Below are 13,611 nucleotides of genomic sequence, written 5' to 3'. Positions count from 1 at the left end.
GCCACAAATCGAGTTTCCTGATATTTATATGTACTTAATTTCTACGCCGGGGAAATACACAAAGCAAAGCTTGAAGGCATACAAAAGTCTTGATGCTTGGTCCCACTTCAAGGCAGGATTTGTTGGTGAAATTAAAGTGATGAGGACACCGAACTTTATGATTTGACCGTTTAACTCATTGACTGCCAGCCATTTTCAGAGCAGAGAGCTCCATACTGCTGAGTTTTTGGGCATTTTGGCTGATTTCAAAGACCCACAGAATATTGAGTTTTAGGAGTACATAAACATTGAAACTACGTCAAGAAACTTTAGACTCTCGTGAACATCAGGGAAAAAAAGTTTGTGTTTATCATTTTTTGTTCTTTAGATATCAGCAGTTGTAGAACATAAGTAGAACATAGGGTGGTTTCAGCGAAAACACAAGGTTTAGACCAAAAAAAAAAAGAAAAAAAAAGAAGCTGCCGGTATTTCTCTGTGTCGTCTCTCTGTTGTCTCGCCATTTCTCTTCTGCACGTCTTCCTTCTTCCTCTTCCTCCTCTTCCTTCGCGACCTCCACGACCTCCGCGATCACTCATCCAAATAGGCACTTTGCTGCCATCTACTGGCCTGATATTTACTGACAAGTTGCGGCAGTATAATTGACGCCATATGGCGTCAAAGGCAGTGAACGGTTGTAAATAGCTTGATGCCAATCGGCGTCAATGGCAGTGAATGTGTTAACGTTAGCTACCCAAAAATCCAACATTACCTGATACAAAATGCAACCGCAAATCCACATTGCGGTGCCTGGAATCCAGTTGTTTCTGCGAATTGCAGCGATCCATTTGTCTTTCTTACGCTTATTTATCGGCAGTCTGTAAAACGATAACTCCGATTTCTTGCTAAATCTATGAGTAGAGTCAATCCCACAACAGCTCTTTCCTATTTTAGATGTTTTCCAGTTGCTCAAACTGAAAGTTTACGCTGCCACTCAGTCTTTCTGCCACTCAGTGGGCGTAAACCGCTGTGAAGTCGCATCTGTGACGTCATGTGCATTCCCTCTATTATCTCTTCCTGAGACCTGAGTAGTTTGGGACACGCTTAGCGCCAACTTTGCTGGAGAACCCTGGCAGCTTACTGGCCTAAATTATTATTAGTATGGGCATGCCAACATAATGGCAGGCCCAAATTGAGAATACAGCCTTTCACTAGCATAAAAAAAGGAAACACCCCTTGCAGGAGTGCATGCTTAGAACTTCCCTGAAAAAAATTTGGAAAAAAAAAACGCCTGAAAAAATTTGAAAAAAACTATTTTTACAATGCAGTTAAAATGGCCCAAAAGGCCATTTTGCTAACATTTTGCTAGCAAGCTATTCGCAAAAAATAAAAACGCCTGAAAAAAACAAGGAAAAACCTGAAAAATGCAGGCGATTTATTAATATCCAGAAAAGGTTTCCCTTTACTTCTTCTTCTTATTATTATTCCGTACGCTTTTTCATCCGTTAATGCAGCCGAACCGCAACGGCAACCAGGCATGGCATACATCATTACATGCGTCTCCATCCGTGCCTTGATGGCTATTACTTTTCTCCGTCAAAAGTATATAAATAAAAATAAATAAATAAAAAAAATCAGGCAAATGACTGCACTGGACAGATACCGTAGTTGATCTGTTTAAATCACCACACGGATGCAGGATCTCATTACTGCGACTGGATAATGCAAGAAAACTATAGCAGTCAATGTCTAAAAGGCTTCGAGCTGTTGGCTGCTGGTCAATGGGGGCAATGTTTGACAGCTTTTTGCTGCATCTTAGCTCATCAGTGTATACTAGGGCAGATACAGGGAACAAAGGCATAGCATGAATACTGCAGCTGTAGTTCTACAAACACCATATGGACAGAAATTTAACAAATTGAACGTGAGAACACTAATCAATCAGGCCGTTTATGCCATGTGACACAATGAGAAAGAATGACTCCCCGTTGATCCCATATTGTCACAGAAGCAATGATGGGTTTAATGTGAAAAAAAGATTGAATATGAATGTCTTTACATATAAACAATGAGAAAAGTCTGATAATTTCTGCTCATACAATTTTACTCCCAAGGTAATTGTATATGGCTACGAGAGTTAATCATGCTCTTGTTGTCTTGACAACCAGAAATTAGTTTCTTAAAGGTGCAAAGAAATGCTTATTGTATCCTTTGACAAGCACATACTTGAATGTAACATGTTTTGATGATAACGCCAGAAATCAAATGAAGACATTCACTTTGTGCAAGTGTCCCTGTCCAAACAATGGATGGGAAAGTTTCTTCAGACTTCTCAAAATTCTCTCGATAATAGCATTTGATGCAACTGAATGAGAAGTAACTATCTTTCAGCGTGTTCCTTGTTGCTGTTACTCCTCCACATATCGTCCTCTCTCCTGATCATCATTTCTTCATCACCAGTGATTCCAAACTGGCTTGACTCAGCATCTCTGTTCTGAATCTCTCACAATTTCTCCCTCTCGTTAATCTGGATGTATTGTTGGGCAGCGTCTCCTTTCCTTTTCCCAGAGGCGGAATGGCTCTGTGGCTGATTCCTCCCTATGGAAAACTCTGCCTGACACCAAGGTGACTGCCCTACAGGTCCTGTGTGTGTGTGTGTGTGTGTGTGTGTGTGTGTGTGTGTGTGTGTGTGTGTGTGTGTGTCAAGAGGCTATTGGACGACTTAAAGGGACTACTACTACTGTAATTTAGCAGATGCTTTTATCCAAAGCAAATTACATCTGAGACACACACCAAGAAGCAATTAAGGGGCTTTCACATAGAACGCGCAAAGCTGCGGACGCCGCCGGCTTTCCCATTCATTGTGTATGTGCTAACGCAAGGGCGACGGGCTCTGCCACTGAGCTTGGTGGCGCGCAAGAGGGTGCATGCTGTGGGGTTTGCGTGGCGGCAAGTGCACGCACGCACACACAGCAGCTCTGTACATTTTGTACATACAAGGCCTGAATATGTTGCCGGTAAGATACTCACAAAGTCTTCCTCTCCTTCTTCTGCTACTGTGTTGTTGTCATGCCTGTCATGCTGTTGACGCTGTTAGCCGTGGTTTCGTCAATTCCGGAAGGGGGTGTCCCAGTCAATAGCTCGGCTAACCATGGTTAGTTTATATATGCCGAAATAGCTCGATCTTAAGAGCTTCAATTTGGTTCGACTACAGCCCGACTAAGGTGCATATATACACTAGCTTAAAAGAATGTTCTCTTTCTTCCAGGTGAACATTAAATTGTAGCTTTATTTGCAGGTCTTCTCAGCACTGTATAAAAATGTGACATAAGTGTGTTTCAGTCTCACACAATGGTGCATTTTTCGCGGTACTGTACTCTATGACGTCAGACCTCTTTACTACCAGAAAATTGTACAGTAACCACTGGACTCATCTCTTAATCTTATTATAAGCATCTGACCCCTGTTACTACACATTTCACATTCTCTATAGTGCAAACAGTTGATACAAATAATAAACTGCGTTTGGCTCCTTAAATAATTCACCTTAATCAAAAATAATATAAAATAATTCACCTTAATCAAAAATCATTTAAAATAATTCACCTTAATCAAAAACCATTTAAATGTCAGCATTAAATCACAATAACACCTCACGACTGTATTTCCTTTTTTCAATAACAAATTATGTACACACGTTATCTGTAATTTCTGTATGTAATTACCTTCAATTCGACCCACATAACCAATTGCAAATAACACAAAATGAATAAATGGACATTAAACCCAATTAACTTGTCCTTATTGTTACTGTTAAGAGTAACTTATTTACCTGAGTAACTTATCAAACAACACAGCTGTCTTAAAATAACTCACAAACCAAGTTATTAACACATTAATTATGATGAATATGAACGGACCTATTATTCGGAGTATCACTCTTAACACTCGTTCCATTACTTGAGACCGGTCACGTGATTACAGTCTATTTATAGCTTCTATTCGCTGAAAACCGGCATTCACGGTGATAGCATTACGTTAGCCGCTAGCATGCTAACATTAGCTCCGGTCGCTACTGCAGATACGGCTCATTTGACGCTCAGCAAACACATTTTCTACCCCACTCTTCGTCATAATACCCTCCCGCAACCCACAGCATCATATAAAAACACTCCACAGTCATTTAGTCCGGCGACTATTACATACCTGTACAGAAAATGTGACAGAAGTGTTTCAGTCTCACACAATGCTGCATTTTCGCGGTACTGTACTATATGACGTCAGACCGCCCGCGCCCTCTAGTGGCCTTTGTCTAAACTGCACTGGGAATAGACATGATTTTATGCTGCGGCACATAAACTGTAAAATCTTGTTCTTTAACATATGTTTAAAAAAATGGGGGGCCATGACGAGGGTTTTAAATATGAATTTAGGTGCTTTGCTGTTTTGTTTTGATCTGGAGTGTACACTCTGTTTTACGGTCTTAGACAAAATAGTGGAAACAGAACACCCAACAATAATATAAGGGTCACACATGCGTGGTTTCTAAAACTTCAATATCAGTCGGACTAAGGCAATAATTCGACTTTGTTAGTGCATGTGAACGTGCTGAGTAACAACATTTTGAATTTAGTGTGTTTATTTTTAGTTTAGAAAAAAACATGTTTAATCAGAGGGCAATGATATATTCATAGTTGCACAGCACACAGATGCAACCTCTGATGAGACTGAATGAAATACTGGTGCTTTAATCACAGAAGTTATGGCCTGCTGTTACCAAGAAAAGTCTGAATAGATAATTACCCAGGGTGTCTTTGAACAGACACAAAAGCACTCTCAAATGCTTTGCTTATTCCCATTGCAATGAAAAAACCAAAATGCCAACTGTCATAACTGCTGTACCTTGCTCATTTTTTATAAAGTTAAACATGAATATGTAGGAATGGACGCCTACGAATCCTTTTTTATCCTGTCTTTCTAAGTAAGTGGTCAAACCACCAACAAATAGTCCATATTTGCCTACAAACGTACCATAAAAGTATATTTGGAAGACTCATTGTTTTATTTATGACTTGGTTATGTGAAAAGAGTTACATGTTAAAACTCCACATCACCACAAAGATAATATCTAAGCACAGTTAAAACATGTGTACTGTTTTTTTCCAAGTAAGCTACAGTTTTACACATCTTTCACTTAGCCCCTGTAGAGTGACAGGGTGTTAGATGTTAGTTAGTTAGAGTGAAATATGACTACACTGACGTAGCTTATCCAAACCATATGGTGATACAAGGTCTTCCTGTGACGAAGCCAGAAAAAATGTGGTGATGCATTTGTTAATGAATATTAAAATGTTTGTAACACAGAACAGTTGTACCTAGATTTTTTAAATGTGGTTCCAATTGGATTTCCACAGTTGTGTCTCAGTCTGAACAATCTAGTTGCTCAAAAAGGATTTCAAACTGTCCTTTGTGTCTTTTCCAATGTGACACAAACAATGAGATTGTCAGAAGTCCTCCACTGGCAGATAACTCACTTGCCTGGACCATGCACCCCACTGCACCGGCGTACCAGCGGAGACAGTGGTCTAAAATAAAGCAGCAAGTGTCCACCTCGACACAATGGCAAAACAAGTTCACCACCCTCCGTTATTCTGCGTGTGTGGGTTGAATATAGCAACCATGTGGCTCAGACGACATGTTTAAGGACACATCTTTAAGGACACACATTTTAAATAGTGAATAGTAAATCAGAAAAATTGGATGCTGATTGAATATGCTAGAACAGGATTTGGACTGGCAGTGGGAATATAGCCGTTTGTATGTCATTTGAGGGTTAGGGTTTGATGTTGATTGTTTACAGAAAGACTGGTTCAAGGTCTTTAACTGTACGGGCAACCTGTCAACGCTGCCCGATAACAAGGCTTCTCTCAATTGCCCTTCGATGTGTGTTTTGCTTGCAACTGTCACGAGATCAACTGCCAGTGTCTTTACTTGTACAGCTTTCTATTTAAAAAGTGAGCGGCAGAAATGTTTTTGGAAAACAAAACAAGAAGTTTGGAAAATAATATCTCCCACTTGTACCCAGTGCATAGATATGCAGATGTCCCTGAGGAAGGAAATGTTATTTAAAAAAGTGTCAAAATACTTGTGTTTGTGTGGATGGTCTGTTTGCAACTCCCTGACACTTCACCAAAGTAAAAGACTGCTGTGAAACCATTAGAGATTAAGGTTTTACAGATTGTTGGATTTGTTTGTTTGCTTTTTTGTCAAAATCCACGCTGTGTCCCTTCAGACGTCCATCTGACCACAGTAGCAGTGTCCAACGTGTCTTCTTGACTCGTTTAAGTTAGTGAATGGATGACTGACAAACTGTAAGAACTATTCATGTGGCAGAAGTTAGTTTTTGTGGATAGTACAGCTGAGCTTGCAAAAAATGGAAAGGTTGAATGAAAACACTGGGAATAGTTGATTTTTTCGGAAAAGCTTAGCCATGAAAACCCCATCCAAAAGATAAAGCCAAAAGTGCAACATCCCTGCCAGTTTTGAATTTGGTTTAATTTGAAGTTCTATAGTTGGAGGGGAAAATCTATTAACACCAGCCACAGGTGTATTAAACACACAGACATATTCTTTGTGTGACACACAGAATGCGAGCACCGAAGTCTCAAGAAGCTTCAACATCACAAGGAGATTTGTCTCCTGAATATTACATTGCACTGTTAACATTACTGTAATGATTATAATTACAATCTGTGCCAGAATGAACTGAAAGCACTGAGCTAGTTATCAGTTCAGAATTAATGACTTTTATAGGAGGAATTGAGAAAGAAACAGATGATGTGGGAATATGGGGTTGAATTAATATTATGAAAGAGACACAAAAAAGGATAAAAGAAAAAGACATTAAGACACACAAAGATGAAAGAATGTCATTCGGTGAAAGTCGGGTCTAAGACGGACACATTTTGAGAAGGAGTAATGATAATTTAGACATACAGACAGAAATTTAAAATGAGAAACTTTTGTGACATGAAGGAAAAGAGAGAGAGGGGATGAGATCAAATTAGAAATATGACACCCATTTTACTTACTGTATGTTCTGCTATTGTCCAAAAAAAAACAATCAAGAATGCTTTAAAACTAAAGCCACATAAAGGGGACCTATTATGGCATTTAATGTATATTTTAAACAGGCCTTGAATGTCTTAAAAAAAAAACCTTTTGATTGTTTTTTCTATATAAAATTAGAAATTCAGCCTCTGGGCCATGTCTTTATCTTTACCATTTCTAACCTTATCTATGTGGGATTCTGAGTGGGCGGGGCTATGATAATGAGGCTCTGTGCTGATTGGCTGCCTGAATGACGCGATACACCGCTATGAAAAAATGGCGGAAGCTCCGGCCGGCGGAGTTAAGCCTGAATTATGGTTCTGCGTTAAATCGACGCAGACCGACGACCACTGGCATTCACGTGCGCCCCCACGGTGGGTTTAAAATCACCGGTCAACATAACATGCGAGTTGTAGGCCCTTTTCTAAAAAGATGTTACATGTTTCTTAGTTTGTTGATATGCTTTTACGGTTTCTTTTTTTTTTTTTCCTGAGATAGATAAGTGTTCCCATTTCCACATTTCTGCAGACCTCTCCTGAACTCTATGCAGATGAGATTGTGGTCCTAAAATACCGACCCTAATAAGAATATTTTGTTTCCTCCTCCTCGATCTCTCGTTGTTTTTTTTTCTTTTGAGTTGAGCAAACTATTTGGATCTTTTAAAGACCTGCACGTGTACACGTGAACTTCTTACCCCACAGGACAGAATTGATGCAGGAAGAGATGAAATAGCACTACCTGAGGGATAAACACACCTCGGTTCACACTTACACAAACTAAAGGCTCACATACCCATGTAGACACTCACACTCACTTTCCTTCCCACAAAGCATTCTCAGTTTGTTGCAAATACTCTCCCGACATCAAAGCCCATATTTGTTTATTCTCACACCAATCACACAGTGCTGTTTCCCATGGCCTTTCTGCACGTGTTGCTCGTGTGGTGTATGCAGAGGGTGCACGCCGTCCTCAAGGCGTCTGTTTATTCCTGCTACTTGTGTGGGTTCAGTTTGTGACTAGTTTATGTGTGTCTGTTTTTGTGGACGTCTGCAATGAGTGTCGAGGGTGTGGATGCGACTTAGCCAGGTGTAAAATTGGTGCTGTAGAGGACTGCAGACATAAACTGGGTCAGAGTGGAAAAAGAAGGAAAGCATAAACGAGCCAGTATAGAAGGGTAGAATGGTGTGATCACGTACTACCTTTGGTGACATACAGGAGTATGTGCAGGTCCTGCTTGGGGCATTTTCACAAAGAAATTAAAAGTTTCTTCAAGGCATTCAAGTTTATATGATATCAAATTACCCATTAACGTATGAATACACTTTATTAAAATCTGCTCTTATCTAAGTGTATACCTACAGTGTCTGGTCATTAGGACTAAGAGATATTTTGGTATTTTTACAAGATATAAAATCAAACAACACATAGATATCATTTGCAATAACAATTTTAAGCTATATGCGTCTACTGTGAAGGTGAGCCAATCTGTGCAGCTCAACCTGACCTCCCCTTCAGGTGCGTCAGATCAACTGCAGAAGATAAGCTGATACACTGCAAAACTCAAAATCTTTTCTAGTTAAAATGTCTCATTTTTAGTAAAAAAAAATCTCAAATCTCAAAACAAGACTCATCACTGGAAAAAAACAACAATTTCACCAGTTTCAAGTAGATTTTCACTTAAAATAAGTAGAAAAATCTGCCAGTGGAACAAGATTTTTTTGCTTGTAATGAGAAGATAAATCTTGTCCCACTGGCAGATTTTATTTCAAGTGAAAATGTACTTGAAACAGGTGAAAATTGTCAAATAAGTTATTTCTCTGGTAATGACTCCTGGTAAATTTTGAGTTTTTGCAGTGTATTCCTCCTCATTGTTGTCAAATTAGTCGTCTTTAAAAAAGAGGATCCAGGAGAGGGGTCACAGTGTCACCCTCCTGGAGTGTAACTGCTGCACTGGTTGCTTGCACTCTTTTGCTAACAGATGGCTGTTGGTGATGTGTTGCCAGGTCAGTCCATGCCTGTAGCAGACTTCAGGGGACCTCCTTTTTGAACTGCAGTATTGTTTTTGAGAAGTGGTGGCTTGGTATCCCGTTTCAACCCAGTGTGATAATAATTAAGCGAGAGTGTCATGACTGTTGCAAAGGTGGTGGATGCATATAGGACGAAATACTGGCCAGAGCCCATGAACAAATGGTTTGGTAGCGCAAGCTCATTCTGTACTTCTGTACCTCGGGGTGTAGAGGTGCAGATTAGTGGCGTAGGTGTCCATCCTCTTCCAGATCCCTGTCCATTTTTGGCATTATCAGCAAAGACAAGGCGTGCTGCTCAGTTTCTGAGCTCCTTTGGGCTAATGTCACTGAGTATATGCTGAGCCCTTTTCTCCAGGGGAGACGGCAACCTCACCAGTGTAGGCTAAAGCCTGTTACAGCATGTTGCAGGGCTGGCCAGTCTCTATATCACAGGGGCAGCATGGACATGGAGGTCCGTGCAGCTGTCATCTTCCTCACAGGCCTCTGGCTTGGAGTGATGGACTTGTATGGAGCTGGCATGCCTGTCATTTCCCATGGTGTTCACGCATGGTCGGCAAGGACGGCCTGCTGGACGGCCTCTTTTCTGGGTTACCCATCTCAGGCAGTTTGATTTCCTCCAATTTCCTCTCAGGCAAGAAATCAATCTTAAAAGCATTTCATAGATAAGCCATTTTATTTTTGACTTTTGTTTAGAAATGTTGTTTTGTTCAGAAATGTTGTGTAATTCTCACATTTGGTTAACTTTACCTGTCTAGACTGTATTTCATGATTATTCAACTACCAGACATTCTGTAATATTATTATCCCCATTTTTTCCCCATTTTATCACCCAGTGCTCCTACCTGAGTGACAGTCCTGGGCATTGCTACGTCTACCAACCCCGGGAGGGCCCAGGTCTCAGGTCTTCTCCTTAACTTGAGTGAGCAGGCCGCTTCTTTTCTTTTCTTTTCACCAGACAGGCTGGGGCTTCTCCGGCCGTCACGTTACTCCAGCCAGATTCTCCCACCCCATCTGGTGCCCCGGCTGGCCAGAGGGGGCAGTGTAGAGCCCAGGACTGTGTGCATGTTTTTGTGGGGAACACGGGGAGAACATGCAAACTCCACACAGAGAGGAAAGGAACTTAACACGCACTCAGGACCCACAGCGTCCCCAGCAGGAATTGAACCCAGGACGTTCTAGCTGTGAGACGGCTGCACTACCAGCTGCGTCACCGTGCCCCCTAACGCGGAGTATTTTTATGAGAATGCAGATAGTTTGGTGTGCAACCTTTCCTCGAGCATGTACTTTCTCTCTGTGTGCGTCTGTCTTGTGTGAACGAGTTACGAGACAGTGATACTCTACTCTGACAGCTCAGAGAATGGTGGATGAGTAATCATGGGGTACTCTTGTGCTTTCACAATAGTACGTGTATTTGGAGACATCCACAACAGCAACGACTGAGTGGAAAGCAACATGCATGTCAACAGAGGAGAGAACAAAGACAACCCTTAAAGAAACGGCATCATTTACACATCTCACTCCGTTATCCTCCAGAGATTTTACCAGAAAGAACTCAGAATAAATGCTGTCAAAATGTCCATTCACATTCAAACTTACATGGAAAAGTTCAGGTTTTTCTTCATGTGTATTTTGTTGATCATCTGGTTTACGTAGAACATCTTTTTTTTCTGAAATAATGATCTTTGCAGTCTGTTTTCTCTCTTCTTGCTAACTAATTATGCTTGTTTTTCATTCATTACATAACGTGAATTGTCAGCTGGCAGTCACATATCTTGTAAGTAATATGCAAACGTGTAATTTCCACTGGGGATAAGGTTCTTTTTATTTTCAATAGCCTCCATCAACCCAAGCCGAGTTGATGTAGTAAAAGGTATAAAACACATTTGTTTGTATTGTATTTGAGGACTCATTTCAATTTTTAAAATATGTTTATATGGGGAAACATTGATCTCAAATTGTAGGAACAAAAGGTGGCACGACGCAGTTTAAAATGATATTTAATAACCGGACTTACCATGATATATTTGTGACAAATGAGGCAATAACTGGGATACGAACATGATACATGATGTCAGCATTTCTATTCCACATCCGACCAAAACTGCTGTAGCAGGAAATGGCAAATGGATAGATGGTGGGTTAAAAGAATTGTTAGGGCACACTCAACTTTTACTGTATTATTCTCGGGCCATTGAAAACAACAGATTGCATGCTTCCTGCCAGCACCCTGGGCCGTCCCTGTGCTCTGTTGCACATCCTAAAGTCATGTTTTCCTTCCCTGTAACACAGTCATTCCTTCACTGATCACCTTCCAAAAGACAAATTCCTCCATTTCAGTTTCTCCAGCAGCCCCAGGACACCTACGTTCCTCTCGTACCACAGAGCTACAAAAGCCTCATTCAGGGTTGCCTAAACTTCACCTTTTGTTTTAGAGTACTTTGTTTTGCCTTATATGACTGACTCTCAAATTACACCATAAACTACTTATTAACACAAGTTCATCTTTCTGTCCGTTTTAACTACCTCTGCATAATACAATTATAATCCGGTCATAAATATATTTCGCCTGCAAAATTACAAATATAGCTACAGGACAGGCTAGACACCATGACAGATTGCCTGAATTAAATATTCATACAGTGACCTGATGCAATATCAGCTGCTGTTGTGAGCATGACTTTGCAGGTTTGTGATGCACGACCTAAACTTACAGCTTGCACGTGTTGCCATGGGCAGGATGGTGTCTGAAGCAAACACAAAACTCAAAATTGGTCATGTGTTAGGATGTTGCTGATGCACCCAAATCACATTAACACTCAGTATATTAGATTAATGAAATGAAAGGTGTAAAAAAACAAACACTCAGAAGACAAAAGACTAATATTTTGCCTAAAAGTTCAAAGGAAAGATGGAGGCTGACAGCAGAATTATTTATGGTTTGCATATCCCCATGGTAACATAAGGTAATCCAGGATTTATTTGCATTACACTTGGGTAACAACATAACTGCTCTTCAATGATTTTAGTGGAGCCCATGATTCAGAACCAGTCTATGTCCTGTTTGTGAAATATAACGAGAGAAATCTGAGATCTCTGACTTCTAAAACTTCCATTTTTAATTGTTGTGTTAATGCTTAGCTCTGTTTTTTAACAAAGATGTGTGTTGCTGCAGATTGTTTCTTACTGAAGCGAGTCTCTGCACTTATACATATTTAAATAAGACCAGATTTTCCAGTCTGGGTGGGGAGGCTGGTGGATGAGTCGGTGCTAAATGTGATGTGTCGGTAAGTGGCGTAGTCAACATCTTTGAATTGCTCACAATTATTCTTTTGAGGCACTCCTTTATTTCCTGTCGATTGATTTATCATGCTCCAAAACCCCATTATGACTTATTTTTAAAATTGTATGACCCAGTTTTTGTTAACTAAATACTGAAATTGCCTCTGTGCCTTTTGAATTTATTTTGGATGCTGACATTGGGAACAAATTGGCATTTGAGCTTTTGTAAAAGCTTCAGCAATATTTAATCAGCCCCACACTCTATTGTGATCAAATCTTCAATCTGGTCATTTCCTATTTCAATCCTGGAAGTCTGGCAAAGGGAAACGCGGACTGTGTCTTCCATTATTTAGTACTTTTATTTCATCCTTCTATCCATGCATGTCCTAAAACTCTCAGACTCTCTTGATACTCACACATTATTCATTTCCAGACAGCTGCTAATGTCTCGGGAGTCTTCTTTTTGTCCTAGACATGTCTTTTACTCCAACAGTTTATGTGCTGTGCTGCTACTTTACCACACTTTCACACTTACGACAATGACATGGGGAAGTCAGCTGTTTTAAATGGCAGCGAGTGACACAGGAAAAACAACTACACATAATGGCAAGATGAATGTCCCTTAGGTAAGGCAGGAGAGACGAGCAACACTGAACTTTCACACACATTTCCAACCAGACAGTCGGATTGTTTGTCTTTTATCCTGACACAAAAGTAGATCAACTATTCAGCTTTCCTCCTTCAAGACAAATATTTGAAACTTATATGAACATTGGAATTCATGGTAAGATCTGCCACTTATACGCACTGAATATATTTTGGTTTATGTACTTAATATAGCTGTCGGAATAAAAAGTGAGCATTTCAACTGTAAATGTAATTTCCTTTGGCACTTGCCATGCAATCAAAATTGAAATGACTTTTAAATTGCCTTTCTATTAGGTAAACAGCTTCCCATGAAATAGATGATCAAATCATTCGACAACCACGAGCCGAAGAAGTGACTTTCACAAATGACCAAAATAGACAGCAAATAGAATTTAAATTGAAAATCTCAAACTCAGTTAAATCATCTTTCAAAGCATGCGCTTTATAGAAATATTCAAAGCTATGACATAAACACAGTGATTTACCTCAACTTTGATTGTCTTTCACAAAGAATACTCTCCTGTTATCTTCCTAATCTGTCTCTCTGCTTTTACGTCAGCGAGTGCGGGAA

At 40.1% G+C, this 13,611-nt stretch overlaps 1 protein-coding gene across 1 annotated transcript in view; it reads right to left on the bottom strand.

The window, feature by feature from the left end:
* The window catches only part of csmd3b (CUB and Sushi multiple domains 3b), a 470,660-nt gene that overhangs the window by 344,923 nt on the left and 112,126 nt on the right, over positions 1–13,611 (bottom strand). The gene's annotated exons all lie outside the window — the stretch shown is intronic.

This window comes from Cololabis saira, chromosome 15, assembly GCF_033807715.1.
Source record: "Cololabis saira isolate AMF1-May2022 chromosome 15, fColSai1.1, whole genome shotgun sequence".
NCBI classification, from domain to species: Eukaryota; Metazoa; Chordata; class Actinopteri; order Beloniformes; family Belonidae; genus Cololabis; species Cololabis saira.
The sequence above is the reverse complement of the archived record's forward strand: the minus strand, read 5'-3'. Positions and strand labels throughout refer to the sequence as shown.